Source organism: Scyliorhinus torazame, chromosome 17 (assembly GCF_047496885.1).
Source record: "Scyliorhinus torazame isolate Kashiwa2021f chromosome 17, sScyTor2.1, whole genome shotgun sequence".
Lineage (NCBI taxonomy): Eukaryota > Metazoa > Chordata > Chondrichthyes > Carcharhiniformes > Scyliorhinidae > Scyliorhinus > Scyliorhinus torazame.
The window spans coordinates 116,566,906-116,589,066 of NC_092723.1; the positions used below are offsets into that span (position 1 = coordinate 116,566,906).

General features: G+C 51.4%; 1 non-coding gene across 1 annotated transcript; it reads right to left on the bottom strand.

Annotated features, from left to right (window-relative positions):
- Window positions 1-1,552: 1,552 nt before the first annotated feature.
- LOC140394642 (U2 spliceosomal RNA) lies at window positions 1,553-1,747 on the bottom strand. The gene has a single exon (XR_011935943.1). It is a non-coding gene; the product is annotated as a U2 spliceosomal RNA (small nuclear RNA).
- Window positions 1,748-22,161: the final 20,414 nt, after the last annotated feature.

The following is a 22,161-nucleotide window of genomic DNA, read 5'->3' on the forward strand; positions in this document are numbered from 1 at the left end:
CAGTGTATGGCAGGGGTGGCAATCATTCACGGCCTGTGTGGTAGGGGTCAGGGGGGTAGCGTCCATGCGCAACTGAAGGGATCGCGCTAAGATCCAGGTGAAAAGCATGAAGGTCGTCTTCATTTTTCCTTTTTTCTCTCTTCTTCTTTTTCTTCCTCTGGGGTTCCTGAGGTTCCAGAGTTCTATGGACACAAGCATAATATCTGTTGTTATCTTGCTTAAGATCTTGTATGTTTGTCTGTCTGTCCTTTGTTGCCAATTACCCATTATAATTGGTCACCATCTGTGACTCCCCCATTTAAAAAAAAAAAAAAACCGGAATATTTGGACAAGACATCCGAGAAAAAATACTGACACAGTGCGAGCCGTCTCGCAGCCTGTGCGATCTACCATCCTAGTGTTTGAGGATGTAAATAGCATACGGAAGCAACCTAAGGGTCGCCAGAAACAAACAAAAGAATTTCAAATTGAAAGTGCCAAAATGGGGTGTGTATGGGCCGTGGTGGATAAGAAATGGGTGGAATCCCCGGGTAGGACGGTGACCAGTGCCGTTTGTGCTCTACCCGAGCGTAGCTGACCAGAGGGTGGTCCTCTGGCAGGGCGGGGACCAGTGCAGTTTCTCCACTGCCTGAGCGACCGACAAGAATGGGTAAGAATGTGGTCGTCGTGGGGGCTGCCTCTCGTGACCGAATCAGAGGAGTAGCTGTGAGTGGTGTCTGTCGACAAACTAGTTCCTCTGAACGGTTGTCTGTCGACAAACTTGTTCCATTAACAGCCCTTGGACGTCAAAAGGGTAGTGGCGTGGGGCCATGAAAACTTTTAAATTCACAAGCAACATTTAACATGTACATTAAACGAACACACATACAACAAACATGATGCAGGTTCCATCAGAAAGGACACCGTATCTCTCCATCACTTCCTTTTTGCCATCATCTGAACACCTCATTGCTTAGTAGTGAACAGGGTCGCAAAGGGATTAGTTTGGTGAAAGTCAGACTCTATGTCATCATCTTCTCCCAGCTGCCATACTCTTGACTGGTGTAGTTTGGCTAAAGCTGCTTGGGGCAAATTGGGGTCCATCTCATCATTCCGGATGAGCCTGAATTGCCTCGGTGCCAGAATCGTGTGTCGAGGTTGGAGCTACTAGGTTTTAATCCGTAATCGTCGGGCGGTGGGTCTGGCTCAGGGGCTTTGATGTATGTGATTTTGAAGGGGTCACTGGAATCATGCTCGGATTCGCTGGGAGTGGGGCCTGGTGCTGGGGTATAATCATAATGTGGTGTATTGTGGCTGTCGTCATTGCTATCGCTATCACGGTCGCTGTCGCTGCTGGTTGAAGGAAGGGGGAGGCGGAGTCGTGCCTCTGGGGGTGGAGTTGAAGATGTGCCTGAGGACGGGCTGGACTGACTGGGGGAGAGGAGGAATCCGTCATCTGTGGGCAGGGTGTGCTCATCTGCTGCTGCGAGCGAGATGTGGTGTTCATGGTTGTTCTGTGAGCCATAAACCTTAAGCTGGTTTATTTATTTATTTATTTTTAAAAAACATTTTTTTCCTTTTCTGAGTTGCCATGCCAGGGCTCAGAGTGTGGGTCAGGGGCGAACCCCTCATCCAGCTCCTCGCCTGCTCCAAAAAACTAATTCAAATTGAATCGAATTTATGGTCCCCACAAGAGAGACATACCAGATCTGAACCCAAAGGCTCAATCTACAGACACTTGATCTTAGCCAAAAGGCCGAGAAGCGATCTTAAGCTGCTTTATGTGAAACCACGCAGACTTGTCATTGAGATATGTGATCTTGTACACCGAGGGGCTGAGTTTGTCCGAAATGGAGTACGGTCCGGAAAATTTGGGGGAAAGGAATGAACTAGGGTTGTACAGGGAAAGCATCACTTGCTGCCCTACTACAAACTCGGTGACATGTACCGTTTTATCGAAACAAGCCTTGCTTTGTTTCCTCCTGGTCCCAAGTCTCACAGCTGCTGCGAGCTGGGCTGCCTTTATGTTCTCAAGAAACTGCTGTACAGCATTTTCATGCTTGAGGGCGGTGACTGTGGGGCTGGCCAAATCCAGTCCTAATAAATACTCTGTCCCTTTCCTGGGGCGTCCGGTCATGAGGGTGTGGGTTGTGTATCCTGTGGACGTGGATACCGTGTTTCGTAAGAACATTAAAGCAAATGGGAGAACTGAATCTCAGGTGCTGTTGTTCTGTTGCACCATTTTCCTGAGAGTGGCTTTTAGAGTTCTGTTCATCCTCTCTACAGTGCCGCTTGACTGGGGGTGGTAGGCTATGTGAAACGTCTGCCTTATTCCAAAAATTGTGAGGACCTTTTTCATTACTCGTCCTGTAAAATGGGAGCCTTAATCGGACTCTTTACTGCGTGGAAGGCCCCACCTTGTGAAGATGTGCTGTGTTAGGATTTTAGCTGTTGTTTTGCCCGTATTCGTCCTGGATGGAAAAGCTTCCACCCATTTTGTGAAGGTATCGATGACCACCAACACATACTTAAAACCTTTTCTGCAGTGGGGTAGGGGTCCTGTGTAATCTATCTGCAAATTCGTCCAGGGGCCATTAACGGGGCGGGTGTGACTAAGCTGAGCCTTTCTTGCATATCTGTCCGGATTGTTCTGGGCACAGATCAAACAATTTTCAATATAGTGAGTAACATCGGCTTTTAAATCAGGCCACCAGCAAGAGGTCTGAATGGGTTAGGGTGGGTTCAATGCCTTGGTGTCTATGATTGTCATGGAACTGACAAATAATCTGGTTCCTGTCCTGGCTGGGAACTACATAAATGCCTTCTTTCAAAATCACACCGTCATGTGTGGTGATTGTGTTCTTAAACTTATCATACGGGGCTGGGAATGTTACTTTTAAAACTTCCCTGAGCTTTTCATCGTCTTTTTGGGCTTTCGCTAGATCCTGAATGTTGGTCTGTGAGACCTGAACCACGTGTACTGGGGTGCTCTCGGGGGGGGGGGGGTCCAAAAGTAACAATGTCTGTGTTGTGTTGGGTGCTCTGGATCCCACATACAGGTCACCAACACTTGAAATAGTGCAACACTATTTTATTGAGTCTTTACCAGTTTAACATACTCTCATTGTGGGTTAACACGATACTAAATTTAACTAAAGACCTTTGCCTTGTCCTAACCAGTCGATGCACTCAGCACATGGTGAATGTCTGTCCTGCTAGCTCGCTGCAGCTCGAATGAGCGGGAACTCTGATGCCCTCTGTCTTTATAGTGCGTGTGCTGTAACTGGTGATTGGCTGCGGTGTTGTGTGTATTGATTGGTCCCACTGTGTGTCCATCAGTGTGTGTGTCTGCACCATGATATACTGGTGTATATTATGACCGTCTGGAACCTGCCTTCACTAGGGCGTCTGCTTTAACGTTACCAGAGGGGGGAAGAACAGTGATGACTGCGAACCTTAATGATACCATTTCCTATCTTTAGCTGTCTCTAGGATATGCCGGAGTAATTATCATAGAATTTACAGTGCAGAAGGAGGCCATTTGGCCCATCGAGTCTGCACCAGCTCTTGGAAAGAGCACCCTACCCAAGGTCAACACCGCCACCCTATCCCCATAACCCAGTAACCCCACCCAACACTAAGGGCAATTTTGGACACTAAGGGCAATTTATCATGGCCAATCCACCTAACCTGCACATCTTTGGACTGTGGGAGGAAACCGGAGCACCCGGAGGAAACCCACGCACACACGGGGAGGATGTGCAGACTCCGCACAGACAGTGACCCAAGCCGGAATCGAACCTGGGACCCTGGAGCTGTGAAGCAATTGTGCTATCCACAAGGCTACCGTGCTGCCCCAATTAACATTACTGAGCTTTCACAGGTGAGCCAATTCACCCACTAACTAAGTTCTGATTGCCGCTCCCGTGTTAACCCTTTGCATGACGAGCTCCCCATCAGTTAATTCCAAGGCATTCATCGAGAGGGTGAGCAGTTGTACTGTATCCCAGGCAAGGGCCAAAGGTGTCAGAGCTCACCAGGCTGTCCCTGCTCCAACATGTGTTGTTGCAATGGCGTCCTCGCAGGCCATCCCCCGCCCGGCCCCACCGCACCTTAAGAGGTTTGCACATACGGCCTTACACAACCCATGGGGCTGATGCCTTTGCCTTTCATGGGCTCAAAGGGGTGTCCATAGTAGACGTCCACCAGCCACACTGAGTAAGGGGAGGCTGGTGTGGGGTCTTGGTCAGTGTGGGTTATTGCAAGGGAGTGGGACTCAGTGTGATGGCTCATGGACATTGGGAGGATGGTCCAAGGGTTGGATGGGGAATGGACTGGACTCCTCAATGTTCACTCTTTATCTCTCTGCAGTTGTACAGAAATTGAAACATGGAGCCAGCAGGGTTGGCAGTCCTTCTCGCCGGCAGGCAAGAGAGACAAAGCCTGCATCAACGTGCAGCTTCACGGAGACAGGAGCAGGACCCTGAGGAGGAAGGGATGGCAGGGACTGCTCAGGTGCTGGGGGCTGGGCTACAGTGAGTGGTTGCCCGCAGGTGGCCTCACAAGCCCTGAGTTTATAGGCCCCAGCTGGCTTTCTTGCAGATCGGTGAGAACCAATGCAGCAGGAGACTCTGGATGTCGAGGGACACGGAGGCTCAGCTTTTCCATCCTCTCCAAGAGTTGTCGGCGTATGGATTTGGAGGTGCTGGAGGTCGCAGCCATCCTAAATTTCTCTGCCAGTGACTCCTTTCAGGGCTCTACCAGTGACCTTTGTGACCAGGCCTCCGCACATAAGTACATTAGGGAGGTCACAGACGTTCTCTTCATGAAGGTGCATCACAACACAAATTCTGACCTGAATCAAGTTAGCCAAGACGTGAGAGCCATGGAGTTCGTCCAGCGACCTCGCTCCCCACAGGTGCAGGGAGACACTGATTGCACGACATGGCTCTCCATTCCTCATGGGGGTCAAGGTGTCCTCTTCATAAACCGCATGGGCCTTCACTCCCTGAATTTGTAGATTATCTGCTGTCATAATATGCACCCATGCACATCATGAGGTAAAAGCAGGCAGTGACAGACACCCAGGTGAGCCAATCAATATACAGAACAAAACATGACCAATCACAAGACAGGACACCAGAGGGGGACTTACACCTATAAAACACATGAGGCATCAGCACTCTGCCTCTTTCCACTGGTGATAGCTATAGTGATAGTCAGGGTGTACAAATCATTCAACACCTCCAACACGTAGATCAGAGCTAGTCTGGTCTAGATAGTTAGCTTTAGTTTACTTAGGGTAGTAGAGAGTCAACCCACAGGCAGCTGTGTGTTTTGTTGCTAGAGTTCAATAATTCTTTTATTGAACCAATGCCTTCGTTTGGTGTATACTTGATCAGTTAATTGCATCGTGTGCAATCCGTGTTACCCCAGGGTGAACAACACGACATCTGCAACCATGCCAAGCGCATCCTGCAAGTGAGTGCCAGAGAGTCAGCTCTGACAAGGTTGTCGCTACTGGGTTCCTTGTGCTGAGATCAGTCTTACCCAAATGAATGGGTTGAATGGTGGTCTCCAGAAGGATGGGGGAGGGGGGGGGAGGGTGTTCCTAGTTACCAGCATAACACTGGCGTAACTGTGTCCTATCAGTGTGAGGGAATGCCAACCACTGAGCTGATAGGCGATGGAGGTGGAACCATTTATCAGCATCCAGCCTCCATGTGTTAGATGGACATCGCTCGCTGTGCATGCGGCAGGTTATGGAGCAATGGAATGAGAGCAGGGAGGCACAATGAGGGAGCCACAATTGAGGTTTAATACATTACAGAAGTGTTCCCATGCTTACATAAGTGTTCGCCAAGTACAAGTGCCTAACAATGCCCGTGTCCACACCTATGCAACTACAATTTCTTACTCTTCCTAACCCTGCCACTGTGTCTTGGTGTTACCTCAGAATCCACAGCTGAGGGGGAGGGTTTTTCTGTTTGCCACTGTTGTCTGAGACGGCCAACACCTGGAGGGCCCGGGCCTGCTTGTGAGGACCACCCTCTTCGAGCTGCGGGGCTGGAGCTGTGTCATTCACAGGAAGAATCTGATGGGCTGGACACCCCCAGGAGCTCCTGCATGGAAGGCCCTGGGCTGTGCACCAGCTGATCCTCCTTCTTATAGGTACTCAAATACCCCTGGGTTCCTCCTTGGAATAGTGGGGCAGCTGGAATGAAATCCAGAAGCCGCGTCGTCCTCTGGCGCACATGCGCACGAGTGCCTGCACCACAGAGTTGATGGTCTGAGCCATACCGAGAACATCCCCTGTCATGAAATGAACGTCCTGCACTAAAATGTTCAATGCAGATGCCACCCTTGCAATATTGGCCTGGTTGTCTTGGACTGTTGGCACTATCTCCTTGGACAGAAGGTGATAGGACTCCACATGTCAGCCTTGCAATCCGAGGAGTGTGGCGGACATCCCTTCCCCATGTTCCCGACTTTTACCTGCAGCTGAAGGACAACCAGGTCCAGAGGCACATCATCTGACTGGGTCTCAGCAGAGTCCTGGCCTCCAGTCGTCCTCTGAATGCTGGACCCCTGAGATCTATCTGCCCCCGCCTGCTGTGGATCATCAGAAGTGAGGTGCCAGTGAGTGACCCAGAAGCCTGTCTGCTAATAATTCCCACTGAAGTGTGAGTCTCTGAGCTGGTGAAGGGTGTTTCCGGGAAAAAGGTGTACGAGTGCCCAGGAAAGGTAATACCCCTCTGGTGAGGTTGGTGTATAGATCAGCTGATGAGTGCCACGAGGAAGAGAGAGCATTTGGAGCAGGAAGGTTTTTGTGGTGCGACACAGGACGATGGTGGAGAGCAAGAAGGCAGCGCTGCCTGCCCAGTGGTCGACGAAGCAGCTGGAGTTCCTAGACACCAAATTCCAGCAGGAGAGGAAAGAGGCCTTAGAAGATTTGACCAAAGTAGTGGAACCGCTTGGGGTGGTGATCGAGCGTGTGGAGCAGAGACAGCCTCACGGCCTGGCGATCCAGAAGGTTAAGGAGTCGGTGAGGATTGGCTGACCTCGCTGGAGGCGGAGATGGGGATGGTGATGAGCAGCCAGAAAAGGCTGAGAGAGAAATTAGAGGACTTCGAGAATCCCCCCAGGAGGCAGAATCTGAGGATTCTTGGGATGCCTGAAGGCATCAAAGGTGTGGAGGCCGCCAAGTTTGTGACAAGCATGTTGGAAAAGCTGATGGGGGAGGGGGCCTTTGACCGGCCCTTCAAGGTGGATCGGGTGCACGGCGCTGAGGAGGAGGCCGCAGGTGGGGGAGCCACCGAGGACAATGGGGTGAGGCTGCATTGGTTCCTGAATAAAGAGAAGATCTTGAGATGGGCGAGGCAGACCAAGAAATGCACCTGGGATGGGAGTGAGCTGTGGATTTACCAGGACCTGGGTGAGGAGCTGGCCAAGTGGAGGGCCAGGTATAATCGGATAATAGCCACCCTCTTCAAGAAGGGGATGAAGTTCGGGGTTTTATACCCTGCCCCCTTGTGGGTGACGCATCATAAACAGGAATTTTATTTTGACTCGCCGGAGGAGGCGATGGACTTTGAGGGACCATGGACTGAGAGGAGTGTGAGAACCTTGAAATTTGCAGAGGAGTTCTGTGTAAATTGTGGGGTGGATTGGGGCAGGTTATGAGGGGGTAGGGGGAACAGTGTTTGTTGGTGGTTGGGAGGTTTGGGTGGGGAGGGCTGGACTGGGAGGATAAGGGGAAGTCGGAGGCCTTCGGCGGGGGCCACTATGCTAGCTGGATGGGCTAGTTAACGGGAGTGCAATGAGGAGTTGTCGAGGTAGGCATGGGGGAAGGGGAATTGGATTGGTTCTTTGTTTGGCTGTGGGGGAGTGGGGGATGGTTGCTGACAAGGGCTTGATTAGTGTGGTACAGTTGAGAAGGGAGAGATGGCGGTGGACAGCTGGGGGTGGGCCTGGAAAGGCACGTGACGCGGGCCGGGGGCTGGCCTAGAAAGGGGTGTGGCTGATTGGCAGGGTAGGGAACCCCCTGAACAGGCTGGTCACATGGAATGTGCGAGGGTTGAATGGGCAGGTTAAACGGTTGAGTGTTTTCGCGCACTTAAGGAGCTTGAAGGCGAACGTTGTGTTCTTGCAGGAGACGCACCTGAAGTTGGGGAATCAGACGAGACTGAGGAAGGATGGGTGGGCCAGGTCTTGTACCTGGGGTTAGACTTGAAGACGAGGGGGGTGGTGGTGCTGGTTAATATGAATGTGACTTTTGAGGTGGGGAGCAATGTGCCTGATCCAGGGGGGTAGATATGTGATGGTTAGTGGGAAGTTGGAAGGGATGCTGGTGGTCCTGGTGAATGTTTATGCCCCGAATTGGGACGACGTGGACATTATGAGGTGGGTTTTCGGGAGGATCCGAGACTTGGACATGCATAGGCTGGTTATGGGGGGTGATTACAATTTGGCCTTGGATCCGAGTTTGGACCGGTCGAGTCCTAAGTAATCGAGGTGTCAGCGGTGGTGCGTTGAGGGGTTCATGGATGGCATGGGGATGTGGGGGTGGACCCGTGGAGGTTTGGAAGGCCGAGGGGGGAAGGAGTTCTTGTACTTTGCACATGTGCACCGGATGTACTCCCAGATCGACTTTTTCGTGATGGATAAGGAGCTGCTGGCGGGGGTGGCCGACTCGGAGTACTCGGCGATTGTGGTTTCCGACCGCGTGCCGCACTGGTTGGATGTGCATGTGGAGGAGTGGGGAAGGAGGGGGCAACGGCTGCAGTGGAGGCTAGATGCGGGACTGTTGTTGGATGAAGGGGTGTGTGAGCGGGTGAGGGCTGCCATTCGGGGTTAGGTGGAGTTGAATGACATGGGGAAAGATCACGGCTGCAACGCTGTGGGAGGCACTTAAGGCGGTAGTTAGGGGTGAATTTATTTTGGTCCGGGAGCAGAGGTTGAGGGTGGAACCACAGTCCAAAAATGTGCAGCTTAGTTGGACTGGCCATGCTAAATTACCCCTTAGTGTCCAAAGGTTAGGGGGGATGGGGTGGAGGCATGGGCTTAAGTAGGGTGCTCTTTCCAAGGGCCGGTGCAGACATGATGGGCTGAATGGCCTCTTTGTGCACTGTAAATTCTATGATTCTATGAATTCTATGATGAAAGGGCAAGGATGTAGAGGAGATTCTGAGGGTGGATCGGAGGTACACAGTGATGTCTGAGGAGGGGTTGTTGCAGGAGAGGCAGAGACTCCAGATGGAGCTTGGGTTAGTGTCCACGGGAAAGGCGGTAGGGCAGTTGCGGAGGGCCAGAGGGGCAGTGTATGAGTATGGGGAAAAGGCAAGTAGGATTCTGGCCCATCAGCTGAGGAAGCAGGGTGATTGGTCGAGTGAGGGATGCGAGGGGGTGAATGGGGTATTTGAGGCCTTCTACAGCAGGCTGTACGAGTCGGAGCTTTCAGCCGGGGAGGAGGGGATGAGACGGTATCTGATGGATTGGAGTTCCCTAAGGTGGAAGAGGAAAGGGTTCAGGGGCTGGGGACCCCGATTGGGTTCAGGGAGGTGAGGGTGTGATTGCAAGCAGGGAAAGCCCCGAGGACGGATTGGTTCCCGGAAAAGTTTTATAAGACGTTTGGTGCGGAGCTGGGGCTGCTGCTAGTGAGGACGTACGGTGAGGCGAGGAATGGGGGAGAGCTCCCTCCACATTGTCGCAAGCTTCCATCTCCTTGATCTTGAAGAAAGATTAGGACCCAAAGCAGTATGGGCCGTACTGCCTGATATCGCTGCTTAATGTCGATGCAAAGATGTTGGCGAAGGGGCTGGCATCGTGAATAGAGGACTGTGTGCCGGGGGGCGATAGGGGAGGACCAGACGGGATTTGTGAAGGGAGGGCAGTTGTCGGCGAATGTGCGTAGTCTGCTTAATGTTATTATGATGCCCTCAAGAGGGACAGGTGGTAGAGGTAGTAGTGGAATGGACGTGGAGAAGGCCATTGATCGGGTGGAGTGGGCATATCTGTTGGAGGTGCTGGGGTGGGGGTTTGGTCAGCCGTTTGTGGATTGGGTTTGGCAGTTGTACAGGGTGCTGATGGCGAATGTTTGGACAAACAGGACGAGTTTGGGGTATTTGGGTTACATCGTGGACAAGGCAGGGGTGCCCGCTCTCCCTGTTGCTTTTTGCCTTGGCGATGGAGCCGTTGGCAATGGTGCTTAGGGTGTTGAGGGGCTGGTAAGAGATTGAGTTGGAGGGGGGGGTGGGGGTGGGGTGCTGAGTGTAGAGTTGTGCGAGATGCGGACGATTTGTTGTTATACATTTCGGACCCGGTAGGCAGCATTGAAAGGATTATGGGGATACTGAGGGAATTTGGCCGGTTTTCGGGGTACAAATTGAACATGGGGAAGAGTGAAGTTTTCCCGATTAATGCAGAGGGCAGGAAAGGAGGTTTGGGGTGTTGCCGTTCCAGGTGGTGGAGGCGAGGTTTCACTATCTAGGAATCCAGGTGGTGCGGAGCTGGACCCAACTACACAAATTGAACTTGGCTTACCTGATGGAGGGAATGAAGGTGGATTTTAAGAGGTGGGATGTGTTGCCGCTGTCACTGGCTGGGCGCTTGCAGACATTGAAATGACGGTTCTGGCCAGGTTCCTGATCGTGTTCCAGAACCTCTGTATCTTTGCTCCCAAGTTCTTCTTCAGGAAGGTTAACGGGATAATTTGGGGGTTTGTCTGGGCAGGAAAAGATCCCAAGGGTGAGGCGGGTGTTCCTGGAGAGGTGGGGAGGGAGGGGGGCGGCTGGCGTTGCTGAATTTGATAAATTATTATAAGGCGGCAAACATTGCAACGGGGAGGAAATGGCCGGTGGAGGAGGGATCGGTGTAGGGGTGGATGGAGGCATCATTGTGTAGGGGGACGAGTTTGAGGGCACTGTTCCGTTCTCGCCAGTCACCGTGAGCCCGGTGGTGGCTTTGGCGTTATGGGTGTGGAGCCAGTGCAGGGAGCATTTTGGGCTGGAGGGCATGTCGTTGTGGCCGCTGATAAGTGACGACCATAGGTTTGTGCAGGTGGGGCTGGATGCGAGGTTTTGGGGGTGGCGGCAGGTGGGGATCGAGTATTTTGGGGAGTTGTTTATAGGGGCAAATTCGTGGGGCTGGAGTTGCCCAAGGTGAAGGATATCGTGAGGAGAGAGGTGCCATCTTCCCCGGACTGCCACCTCTGGTGTTGCAGGACAAGCTGTTGTCAGAGGATGATATACAGGAGGGGAGGGTGTTGGATATACAGTGAATTGATGGAGAGAGAAGGCACTCTGGTGGAGGAGATTAAGCGCAAATGGGAGGAGGGGTTGGGGGCGAGGGGGCGCGGGGGGAGGTGTGGGTCGGGACATGAAAAGAGGCCTTGCGGAGGGTGAACGCGTCCTTGTCGTGTGCAAGGTTAAGCCTCATCCAGTTTAAGGTGGTGCGCAGGTCCCACATAACGGTTGTGAGGATGAGCCAGTTCTTTGCAGGGGTGGAGGACAGGTGTGGGCATCTTTTTGTGTTGTGTGGGTGAGACCCACGCAGACACTGGGAGAATGTGCAAACCCCACACGGACAGTGACCCGGGACCGGGATCGAACCCAGGTCCTCGGCGCCGTGAGGCAGCAGTTCTAACCACTGTGCCACCGTGCCGCCCCAACCCAAAGATGTTTTACCAATATATTAATGGTAAAAGGTTAGTTAAGTAAAAAATGGGACCTATCAGAAATGAAGAAGGGAACTTATGTGTAGATTCAGAGGCTGTGGGCACGGTTTTAAATGAATATTTTGACTCCTTGTTTACAAAGGAAATGGATGACGCAGATATAGTATTCCAGGAGGAACACTGTGAGATATTGGATTGAGTACTCAAAGGGCTGGAATCCTTGAAAGTTGATAAATCACCAGGGCCAGATGGATTGTTTCCGAGGCTACAGAAGGAGGCCAGGGAGGTGTTAACAGAGGCTCTGAGGATTATTTTCCAATCCTAACTGGACACATGGAGATACCAGAGGACTTAGTGTTGGGTGGGGTTACTGGGTTATGGGGATAGGGGGGAGGTGTTGACCTTGGGTAGGGAGCTCTTTCCAAGAGCCGGTGCAGACTTGATGGGCTGAATGGCCTCCTTCTGCACTGTAAATTCTATGATAATCTATGATAATCTATGACTGGAAAAATGCAAACATGGTTCCATTGTTTAAAAAGGGATCGAATGAAATGCCAAACTATTATAGGCTAGTTAGTCTTTCATCAGTGGTGGGCAAATTAGTAGAATCAATCCTGAGGGATGGGGTTAACTGTCACATAGAAAGGCATGAACTAGTCAGGGGTAGTCAGCATGGATTTGTTAAAGTAAGGTCTTGCCTCACAAATTTGATTGAATTCTTTGAGGAAGTGACAAGCGGGGTTGATGAAGGTAATGCAGTGGATGTTGTGGACATGGACTCCAGCAAGGCATTTGACAAGGTCCCACGTGTCCATGGGATACATGGCAATGTGGCAAACTGGATAAAAAGTTGGCGTAGTAACAGGAAACAAAGTGGATTGTTGGCTGCCCTTGCAATTGGAAATTTTCTTCATGTGGTGTTCCATAGGGCTCAGTGTTGGGACCCTTGCTGTCTGTGTCATATATTAACGATTTGGATGTGAACGATTGGGAAATTTGGAGATGACACAAAGATTAGCCAAGTGGTGGAGAGTTTGGAGGATAGCTCCAAAATTATCTAGATGGATTGGTGGAGTGGATGATAAAGTGGCAGATGGAATTTAACACCGAGAAGTGTGAGGTCATCATTTAAGGAGGACACACAGTTGTATGGAGTACACAATAAATGGGAATATACTAAGAGGGGTAGATGAAGTGAGAGATCCTGGCGTACAAGTACACAGGTCCCTAAAGGCAGAGTTCAAGTAGACAATGTTATAACGAAAGCATATGGAATCCTGTCCTTCACTGGCAGAGGTACAGAATATAAAAGTAAGGATATAATGTTGGAATTGTATAGAACACCGGTGAGGCTACAACTGGAGTATTGTGTGCAATTCTGGTCACCATATTACAGGAAGGACGTAATTGCTCTGGAGAGATTGCAGAAGAGGTTTTCAAGAATGGTGCCAGGGCTAGAAAAGTGTAGCTGCGAGGAGAGATTGGATAGGTTGGAACAAGGAAGGCTGAGGGGGTGACTTAATTCAGGTGCAGAATTTTATGAGGGGTAGGGATAGAGTGGACAGGATAAAATTATTTACCTTGCTGGAGAATTCTAGAACCAGGGGATATAGATTCAAGACAAGTGGCAGAAGGTGTAGAAGGAACATGAGGAAGAACTTTTTTACGCAGAGGGTAGCGGAAGTCTGGAGTTGGTGGTGGAGGCAGAGACCCTTAACTCTTTTTTTTTAAAGTTCCTGGATCTGCACCTTGAGTGCTCTAAGATACAGGGCTATGGACTGGGTGCAGGAAGGTGGAATTCGAAAGGGCACCTGGGTGTCCTTGAGCTGGCATGGACAAGATGGGTCGAATGGCCTCCTTCTGTGCTGTAACTTTTCTATGGTTCTAACTTGTCGGAGCTGCTCTCCTGGCTGTTGTCCAATGCTGTACTGGTGGATGTACTGAGGTCCTCCACTGCCTTTCCTGCAAGGGAAGAAGGATGACATTTATGCATGGCAGGGACATAAGGATAGGAGAGAGAAAACTCAGATGAGGTTGGCGAGAAGGATGAGTGTGTTGTGGGACATCGCTTTTTTTCTCTCTTACGCCCACCTCTCCTTCAGCACCGGAATGGTCTTCTTTCTCCCCGGCAAGCAGGAGGGCTCTCTCCTCTAAATCAAAGTCAATTTATTTACACCGCTATAAATTGTGAATTCTTAAGTATGCTGAAAAAGCTAAGTATTAGATCAAATAACTACAATACACAGAACTACTGAAAAACACGACTGTCTCAAGACTTCCGATTGCGGTGAGAAGACTTCCGGTTGCGGTGATGCACTGCTAAGCCGCACGTTTCGGCAGCTCCTGTTCTAACGGACGTTTGGGCTCTTATCGGGAGCCCCAACGGAATTTTTTTTCGACCTAACCTAGTGTGGGGTGACGAAGGAAGGAGTCCCCCCGGGTGTGTATGGAGAGGACCAATGGCAGTGGCCAGATTGCGAAGGATCCTTTGGAGCAGCGGCAGAGAAGAGAAGGGAGAAGCAAGATGGCGGCGGATGGAGCCCAGATGGTATGGGGCCCGGAACAGCAGGAGTTCCTCCGACGATGTGTGGAGGAGTTCAAGAAAGAGGTGCTGGCGCCGATGCTACTGGCAATCGAGGGACTGAAGGAAACACAAAAGGTCCAGGAGATGGAGCTCCGTGGAGTGAAGGCAAAGGCAGCCGAGAATGAAGATGAGATACAGGGCTTGGTGGTAAAAACGGAGACGCACGAGGCACTACACAAGAGGTGCATAGAAAGGCTGGAAGCCCTGGAGAACAGCTCGAGGAGGAAAAACTTACGGATTCTAGGTCTCCCCGAAGGAGCAGAGGGAGCTGATGTTGGGGCTTATGTGAGCACGATGCTCCACACGCTAATGGGAGCTGAGGCCCCAACGGGCCCCCTGGAAGTGGAGGGAGCGTACCGGGTCCTCGTGAGAAGGCCAAAGGCAGGTGAAACACCAAGAGCAATAGTGGTGAAGTTCCATCGCTACAGGGACAGAGAGATGGCCCTGAGCTGGGCCAAGAAGGCACGGAGTAGCAAATGGGAGAATGCGGTGATTCGTGTGTATCAGGACTGGAGTGCGGAGGTGGCGAGAAGGAGGGCGAGCTTTAACTGGGCCAAGGCGGTGCTCCATAGGAAGAAAATAAAATTTGGGTTGCTGCAGCCGGCGAGATTGTGGGTCACGCATCAGGGCAAGCACCACTACTTCGAGACGGCGGAAGAGGCATGGACATTCATCCAAGAAGAGAAACTGGACTAGATTTGAGAGTTTGATGTTTGGAGAGAAGCAGCGAGGTGGTGATACAGGAATGTAAAGTGGGGAAAGGAGAGGGCTATTGTACAGTAATGTTGGACGGGGTATTTCTCTCCCCCCGATGGGGGGGACACGAAGAAATGTGGGCGCCGGTGGAAAAAGGGACGGGGAAAGGGAATGAGGGAATTGCGCCATAGGGGGCGGGGCCGAGAAGGAAGCGCGGGTATTTTCCAGCGCTATGGAAATTACAGCGGGAAAACGGGCGCAGGAAGGAAGGGAGCCCCACACGCAGGGAGGTCAAAGAGTGAACGGGGGAAGCCGAGGTCAGCCAGAGTTAGCTGACTTCTGGAAGCAATATGGGGGGAGTAACCAAGCTAGAGAGGGATCTAGTGGGGGAGGGGGGGGATTAACTGGGTTGCTGCTGCTGAGTGCAAGGGGGAGCTGGTAAGAGATGAGGTTACCGGGGCGGGAAGGCGCTGCCTGGGGGACAGACGGGTGCGCGGGACCTGGATGAGGAGATGGCCTAAAAAAGGGGATGGCTAGTCGACGAGGGGGGGGGGGGGGGGGGGTGAATGACCCCCCAATCCAACTGATCATGTGGAATGTGAGAGGCTTAAATGGGCCGATTAAGAGGGCACGGGTGTTTGCGCACTTAAAGAGACTGAAGGTGGACGTAGTCATGCTCCAGGAGACTCACCTGAAGGTGGCGGATCAGGTTAGATTAAGAAAAGGATGGGTGGGACAGGTATTCCACTCAGGGTTGGACGCGAAAAACAGAGGGGTGGCAATACTGGTGGGGAAACGTGTATCATTCGAGGCCAAGAATATAGTGGTGGACAGTGGGGGCAGATATGTGATGGCGAGTGGCAGACTGCAGGGAGAGGCGGTTGTGCTGGTGAATGTATATGCCCCGAACTGGGATGACGCGGGATTCATGAAGCGAATGCTGGGACGTATCCCGGACCTGGAGGTGGGAAGCTTGGTAATGGGGGGGGGGAGTTTAACACAGTGCTGGATCCAGGGCTAGACCGGTCCAGATCCAGGACCGGGAGAAGGCCGGCAGCGGCCAAGGTTATGGAACAAATGGGGGGAGTGGATCCGTGGAGATTCGCCAGGCCGATGGCTAAAGAGTTCTCTTTCTTCTCCCACGTCCATAAGGTATACTCCCGGGTAGACTTTTTCATTTTGGGAAGGGCACTGATCCCGAAAGTGGCAGGAACGGAGTACTCGGCCATAGCCGTTTCAGACCATGCCCCGCATTGGGTGGATTTGGAACTAGGAGAGGAAGGGGAGCAGCGCCCACTCTGGCGACTAGATATGGGACTACTGGCGGACGAGGGGGTCTGCGGAAGGGTGAGGGGGTGGATTGAGCGATACTTCGAAGTCAACGACGATGGGGAGGTTCAGGTAGGGGTAGTATGGGAAGCGCTGAAGGCGGTGGTTAGAGGAGAGCTGATCTCCATCAGAGCCCACAAGGGGAAACAAGAGGGCAAAGAAAGAGTGAGATTAGTGGGGGAAATTTTGAGGGTGGATAAAAAATATGCGGAGGCCCCAGAAGAAGGGCTATACAGAGAAAGACAAAGACTACAGACGGAGTTTGACCTACTGACCACGGGAAAGGCAGAGGCACAGTGGAGGAAGGCACAGGGGATGCAATATGAGTATGGGGAAAAGGCGAGCCGGCAATTGGCCCACCAACTTCGGAAGAGGATGGCGGCGCGAGAGATCGGGGGAGTTAGGGACGAAACGGGAAATATGGAGCAGAGAGCAGGGAAAGTGAACGAGGTGTTCAAGACCTTTTATGAGAGGCTATATAAGTCCCAACCCCCGGGGGGAAAAGAAGGAATGTTACACTTTCTGGACCAGCTAATGTTCTCGAAGGTGAAGGGGCAGGAGGTGGCAGGTCTGGGGGCGCCAATCGAGGTGGATGAGGTGATTGAAGGACTGGGGAACATGCAGGCAGGGAAGGCCCCGGGACCAGACGGGTTTCCGGTGGAATTCTACAGGAAGTATATGGATCTGTTGGCCCCGCTCTTGGCGAGAACCTTTAATGAGGCTAAGGAAAGGGGGATGCAACCCCCGACAATTTCGGAGGCGACAATATCGCTAATCCTGAAACGAGATAAGGACCCGCTGCAATGCGGGTCATACAGGCCTATCTCACTCCTAAATGTAGATGCCAAACTGCTGGCCAAAGTGATGGCGACAAGGATAGAGGATTGTGTCCCAGGGGTGGTGCATGACGATCAGACAGGGTTTGTAAAGGGGAGACAACTGAATGTTAATGTACGAAGGTTGCTGGGGGTGATGATGACGCCCCCACCGGAGGGGGAGGCAGAGATAGTGGCGGCGATGGATGCAGAGAAGGCATTCGATAGGGCGGAGTGGGACTATCTGTGGGAGGTGCTGAAGAGGTTTGGGTTCGGTGAGGGGTTTATTAGATGGGTCAGACTCTTATATGGGGCCCCGATGGCAAGCGTAGTCACAAACCGGCAAAGATCGGGGTACAAGACAAGGGTGCCCCCTGTCCCCGTTACTGTTGGTGTTGGCAATTGAACCACTGGCCATAGCGCTGAGGGATTCTAAGAAGTGGAGGGGGGTGGTTAGAGGGGGAGAGGAACACCGAGTGTCGCTCTACGCAGATGATCTACTGCTATACGTTGCGGACCCGGTAGAGGGGATGCCAGAATTAATGCAGATATTTAGGGAGTTTGGAGAGTTCTCGGGATACAAACTAAATATGGGGAAGAGCGAGCTTTTTGTAATGCACCCCGGGGAACAGGGAAGGGGGATAGATGCTCTGCCGCTGAGGAGAGTGGAAAGGAACTTCTGATACCTGGGGATCCAGGTGGCCAGGAACTGGGGAACCCTGCTTAGGCTTAACCTGACGCGACTGGTGGAGCAGATGGAGGAGGACTTTAAGAGGTGGGATATGGTGCCGCTGTCGCTGGCGGGCAGAGTGCAGGCAGTTAAAATGGTGGTCCTCCCGAGGTTTCTTTTCGTGTTCCAGTGCCTCCCCATTCTGATCACAAAGGCCTTTAAAAAAAAAAATAGACAGGAGCATTACGAGCTTTGTGTGGGCAGGAAAGACCCCGAGAGTAAAGAGGGGGTTCCTGCAGCGTAGTAGGAACAGAGGGGGACTGGCGCTGCCGAGTTTGAGCGACTACTACTGGGCCGCCAATGTGTCGATGGTCTGTAAGTGGATGAGGGAGGAAGAGGGAGCAGCGTGGAAGAAGCTGGAGATGGCGTCCTGTAAGGGAACGAGCCTAAAAGCGCTGGTGACGGCGCCGCTGCCATTCTCCCCCAAAAAGGTACACCACAAACCCAGTGGTGGTGGCAACCTTGAGGATCTGGGGGCAGTGGAGGCGACACGGGGAGTGACGGGTGCCTCGGTGTGGTCCCCGATAAGGAATGGGGGGTTCCAGTGTTGGCAACGAGCAGGAATTAGGAAGCTGAGGGACCTGTTTATAGACTGGACATTTGCAAGTCTGGGAGCGCTAGAAGAAAAATATAAGTTGCCCCCGGGGAACGTCTTCCGGTATATGCAAGTGAGGGCATTTGCAAGGCAACAGGTGAGGGAATTTCTGCAGCTCCTGACGCAGGGGATCCAAGATAGAGTGATTTCGGGGGTATGGGTCGGAGAGGGCAAAGTGTCCGAAATATACCGGGAGATGAGGGACGAGGGGGAGGCGATGATAGAGGAGCTGAAGGGGGAATGGGAAGAAGAGCTGGGGGAAGAGATTGAGGAGGGGCTATGGGCTGATGCCCTAAGTAGGGTAAATTCCTCATCCTCGTGTGCCAGGCTTAGCCTGATTCAATTTAAGGTTCTACATAGAGCACATATGACGGGAGCAAGACTGAGCAGGTTTTTCGGGGTGGAGGACAGGTGTGGGAGGTGCTCGGGAAGCTCGGCGAACCACACACACATGTTCTGGTTGTGTCCGGCACTGCATGAGTTCTGGGAGGGTGTGGCAAGGGTAATTTCAAAGGTGGTGAAGGTCCGGGTCAAGCCAGGCTGGGGGTTAGCTATATTTGGGGTTGCGGAAGAGCCGGGAGTGCAGGAGGCGAAAGAGGCTGATATTTTGGCCTTTGCGTCCCAAGTAGCCCGGCGCAGGATTCTACTCATGTGGAAGGAAGCGAAGCCCCCGTGCGTGGAGGCCTGGATAAACGACATGGCAGGGTTCATAAGATTGGAACAAATAAAATTTGCGTTGAGAGGATCGGCTCAGGGGTTCTGCAGGCGGTGGCAACCGTTCCTTGACTATCTCGCGGAACGATAATGAAAAGATAGAAATGACAGCAGCAGCAACCCAGGGGGGAGGGGGGGGGGGAGAACTATTTTGTGTTTTTGCTATTTGTTTTTTCTTTTTTAGTTGTCGTTGTTAGTTCACTATAGTATTTAAATAATGTTATTTACCAGTTAATGTATAACCTTGTTGAGTTGTAAAAACGGAAACATTTTTGTTGGAAAACACGACTGTCTCCAACCCTCTCGACTAACTCATTCCAAAAGCACGTGGACCACCGTGTGGGTTGTGAGATGTGCTCTTACTCCATCCAGTGGCTGGATGTTGTAATTACACATGATCATTCTACATGATCATTCATATATACAAAGATGATATCTATATATACAAAGATGATATACTAGATATCATTACAGATGCCTGACCTCCTGCACAGGGAGCTGGTGCTGGCCAGTGTTGCCACTGCCTCCTATGCATGGTTGGTAACTTAAAATTTTTTTTTAGAGTACCCAATTCATTTTTTCAAATTAAGGGGCAATTTAACTTTGCCAATCCACCTAACCTGCACATATTTTGGGTTGTGGGGGTGAAACCCAGGCAAACACGGTGAGAATGTGCAAACTCCACACGGACAGTGACCCAGGGCCGGAATCGAACCTGGGACCTCGGCATCGTGAGGCAGCAGTGCTGCCACTGAGCCACTGTGCTGGCCTAATGGTTGGTAACTTTGTTAGTTGGTCTCCTACCCGCGTGAGGCACCTACCTCACAAAGGACCAGGAGTTTTGGAGGGTCAGCTTGCAGTTTCTGTGCACTGTAGTCATCTCAGATGGCCACCTGCAAAGGACCATGGGAATTATGGCCAATCCAGGACTTAGACAAACTCAGAGCTTGTGTGTGTATTTGCAACCCAGATAGCGAGACGCAATCGAACCCCCGTTCGATTGCATTCTAATGGCCCATTTCCCCAGAACAAAAGGACTGTACTCAGGTAACCGATACAATGCAGACTAACTGGCGCCACTCCCTTTGCTAAGAAAGCCCAAACAGCCAAGGTCAATGACCGCTCAGGACACGCCCAGCCATCAAGGTACCCGTCCCTTTATTGGCCAAAATCGAAGGCAGTGATCGAAGCCTGTCGAATTATTGGTCCAAAGCTAAGGACTGCCCCAAAGAGCGTGAAATCCCAGAGGGATAAAAAGAGACACAGCCATGTGTGTTCGGTCTCTCTTGGCCCCGGCCTACGCCTAAAACCAAGTATAGCATTACGACCAGAAGACAAGTTCAAGACCAACGATCGCTACCAGACGGATGAGCCCAGCAGAAACAGAGCTAATTCTTCTACCCAGCCACGCAAGATCTGTACAAAGGCCTTGTTCATCTGCAAAGAGCCGGTTGCCCTGAAGTTAAGTATAGCTTATTGTAGTTGTTAGGTGTAGTTTAACTTGTAGTGTTTTATGTTGCATGTCGAAGTAATCCTTGTGTATAAATAAACTATCTTTGAACTTGAACTGACTAACTGGTTGTTTGATCCTTTGGTCGATATCCGCTAAAGCCTTGTGGTGGTATCATTTGATACCTGGCGACTCTGAAAAGCAATATTATCATTAATAACTGCCATATCTAGTTAATTTGGCAACATTATTGGTGCCGAAAGAGCAACAGCACCCCCATGCATTTTGTTTTCTGACATATTACATTTTGCCATCTTCCTAATCGTAAAGCAATCTATTACCACTAAGAAACCAGCTCCGTTTGGCTCACTTGTACTATTCTGATATCCTGGATTGCAGTTAGGTCATTTGCACCCAATATGTATCCTTCATAAACAGGACAGGTGAGGTGCATGTGGTGTTATTTCTATGGGAGCCAGTCTGCCTTAGGCCTCTCATATCCTCACCTTGGTGTGTTTGGCAGAGGGAGAGATGACACACAATGCACCTACAACCTTCATCTCTAGATTTCGCACTATAAAAAGGGGCCAGTGACTTGGTAGACCTGGGTTCCCCCCAAAAATATAGAATCCCTACACCGCAGAAGGAGGGCATTCGGCCCATCGAGTCTGCACAAACCCTCCAAAAGAGCACCCTACCCGGATGCACTCCTCCGCCCACCCTGCCCTATCCCCATGACCTAACCTGCACATCTCTGGACAGTAAGGAGAAATTTAGCATAGCCAATCCATCTAACTGAAATATAGCTACCCTTCCCCTGGATCTGCTTCACGAACGTTTACCCTAGTTCACAAATTTGGGATTTGAGTCTGTGAAAAATGCTTAAAGCTGAAGGCACATAAGGTTAGCACAGCTGCCTCACAGCAGCAGGGACCCTGGTTCAATTGCAGCCTTGGGTGACTGTGTAGAGTTTGCACATTCTCCCCGTGACTGTGTGGGTTTCCTCAGGGTGCTCCGGTTTCCTCCCAGTCCAAAGATGTGCAGGTTAGGTGGATTGGCCATGCTAAATTGCCCCTTAGCATCCCTTAGGTTAGGTGGAGTTACGGGCGGTCGGTGTAGACTCGATGGGCTGAATGGCCTCCTTCTGCACTGTAGGGATTTGATAATGCTGCTATCATAATTGAAATGCATAAGAGACGAGAAGGCAGGTGAAATCAAGAACTAGCTTCGACATAACGTTTGGGATGTTAGAACTTGGAGGAGGGAGGGACGTGGTTCCACAGCCAGGGCAAATATCCAACCTTGTCTTCAGCACACAAGAAAGGAAAAAACACAAGATATAGAGGCCAAGTGAGGCTGCTGTTTGAAACTAGCGCAATGCAGCAGCTAGCCAGCAGATGGCAACAGAATACTGCTTGGCAGCGGAGTACTGTGGGGGAATGAAAGAAGGGTCACTGGCACTCAGTAAAGAAGCTTATTCTTTTGTGTCTCCTCTTGTCCTGACCCCTCCTTTTCCATTATACATTCACGGAGTGTGGGAGTCACTGACTTTGAGTCTGAGCTTGACACTTATTGCTCATTCATAATTGCCCTTG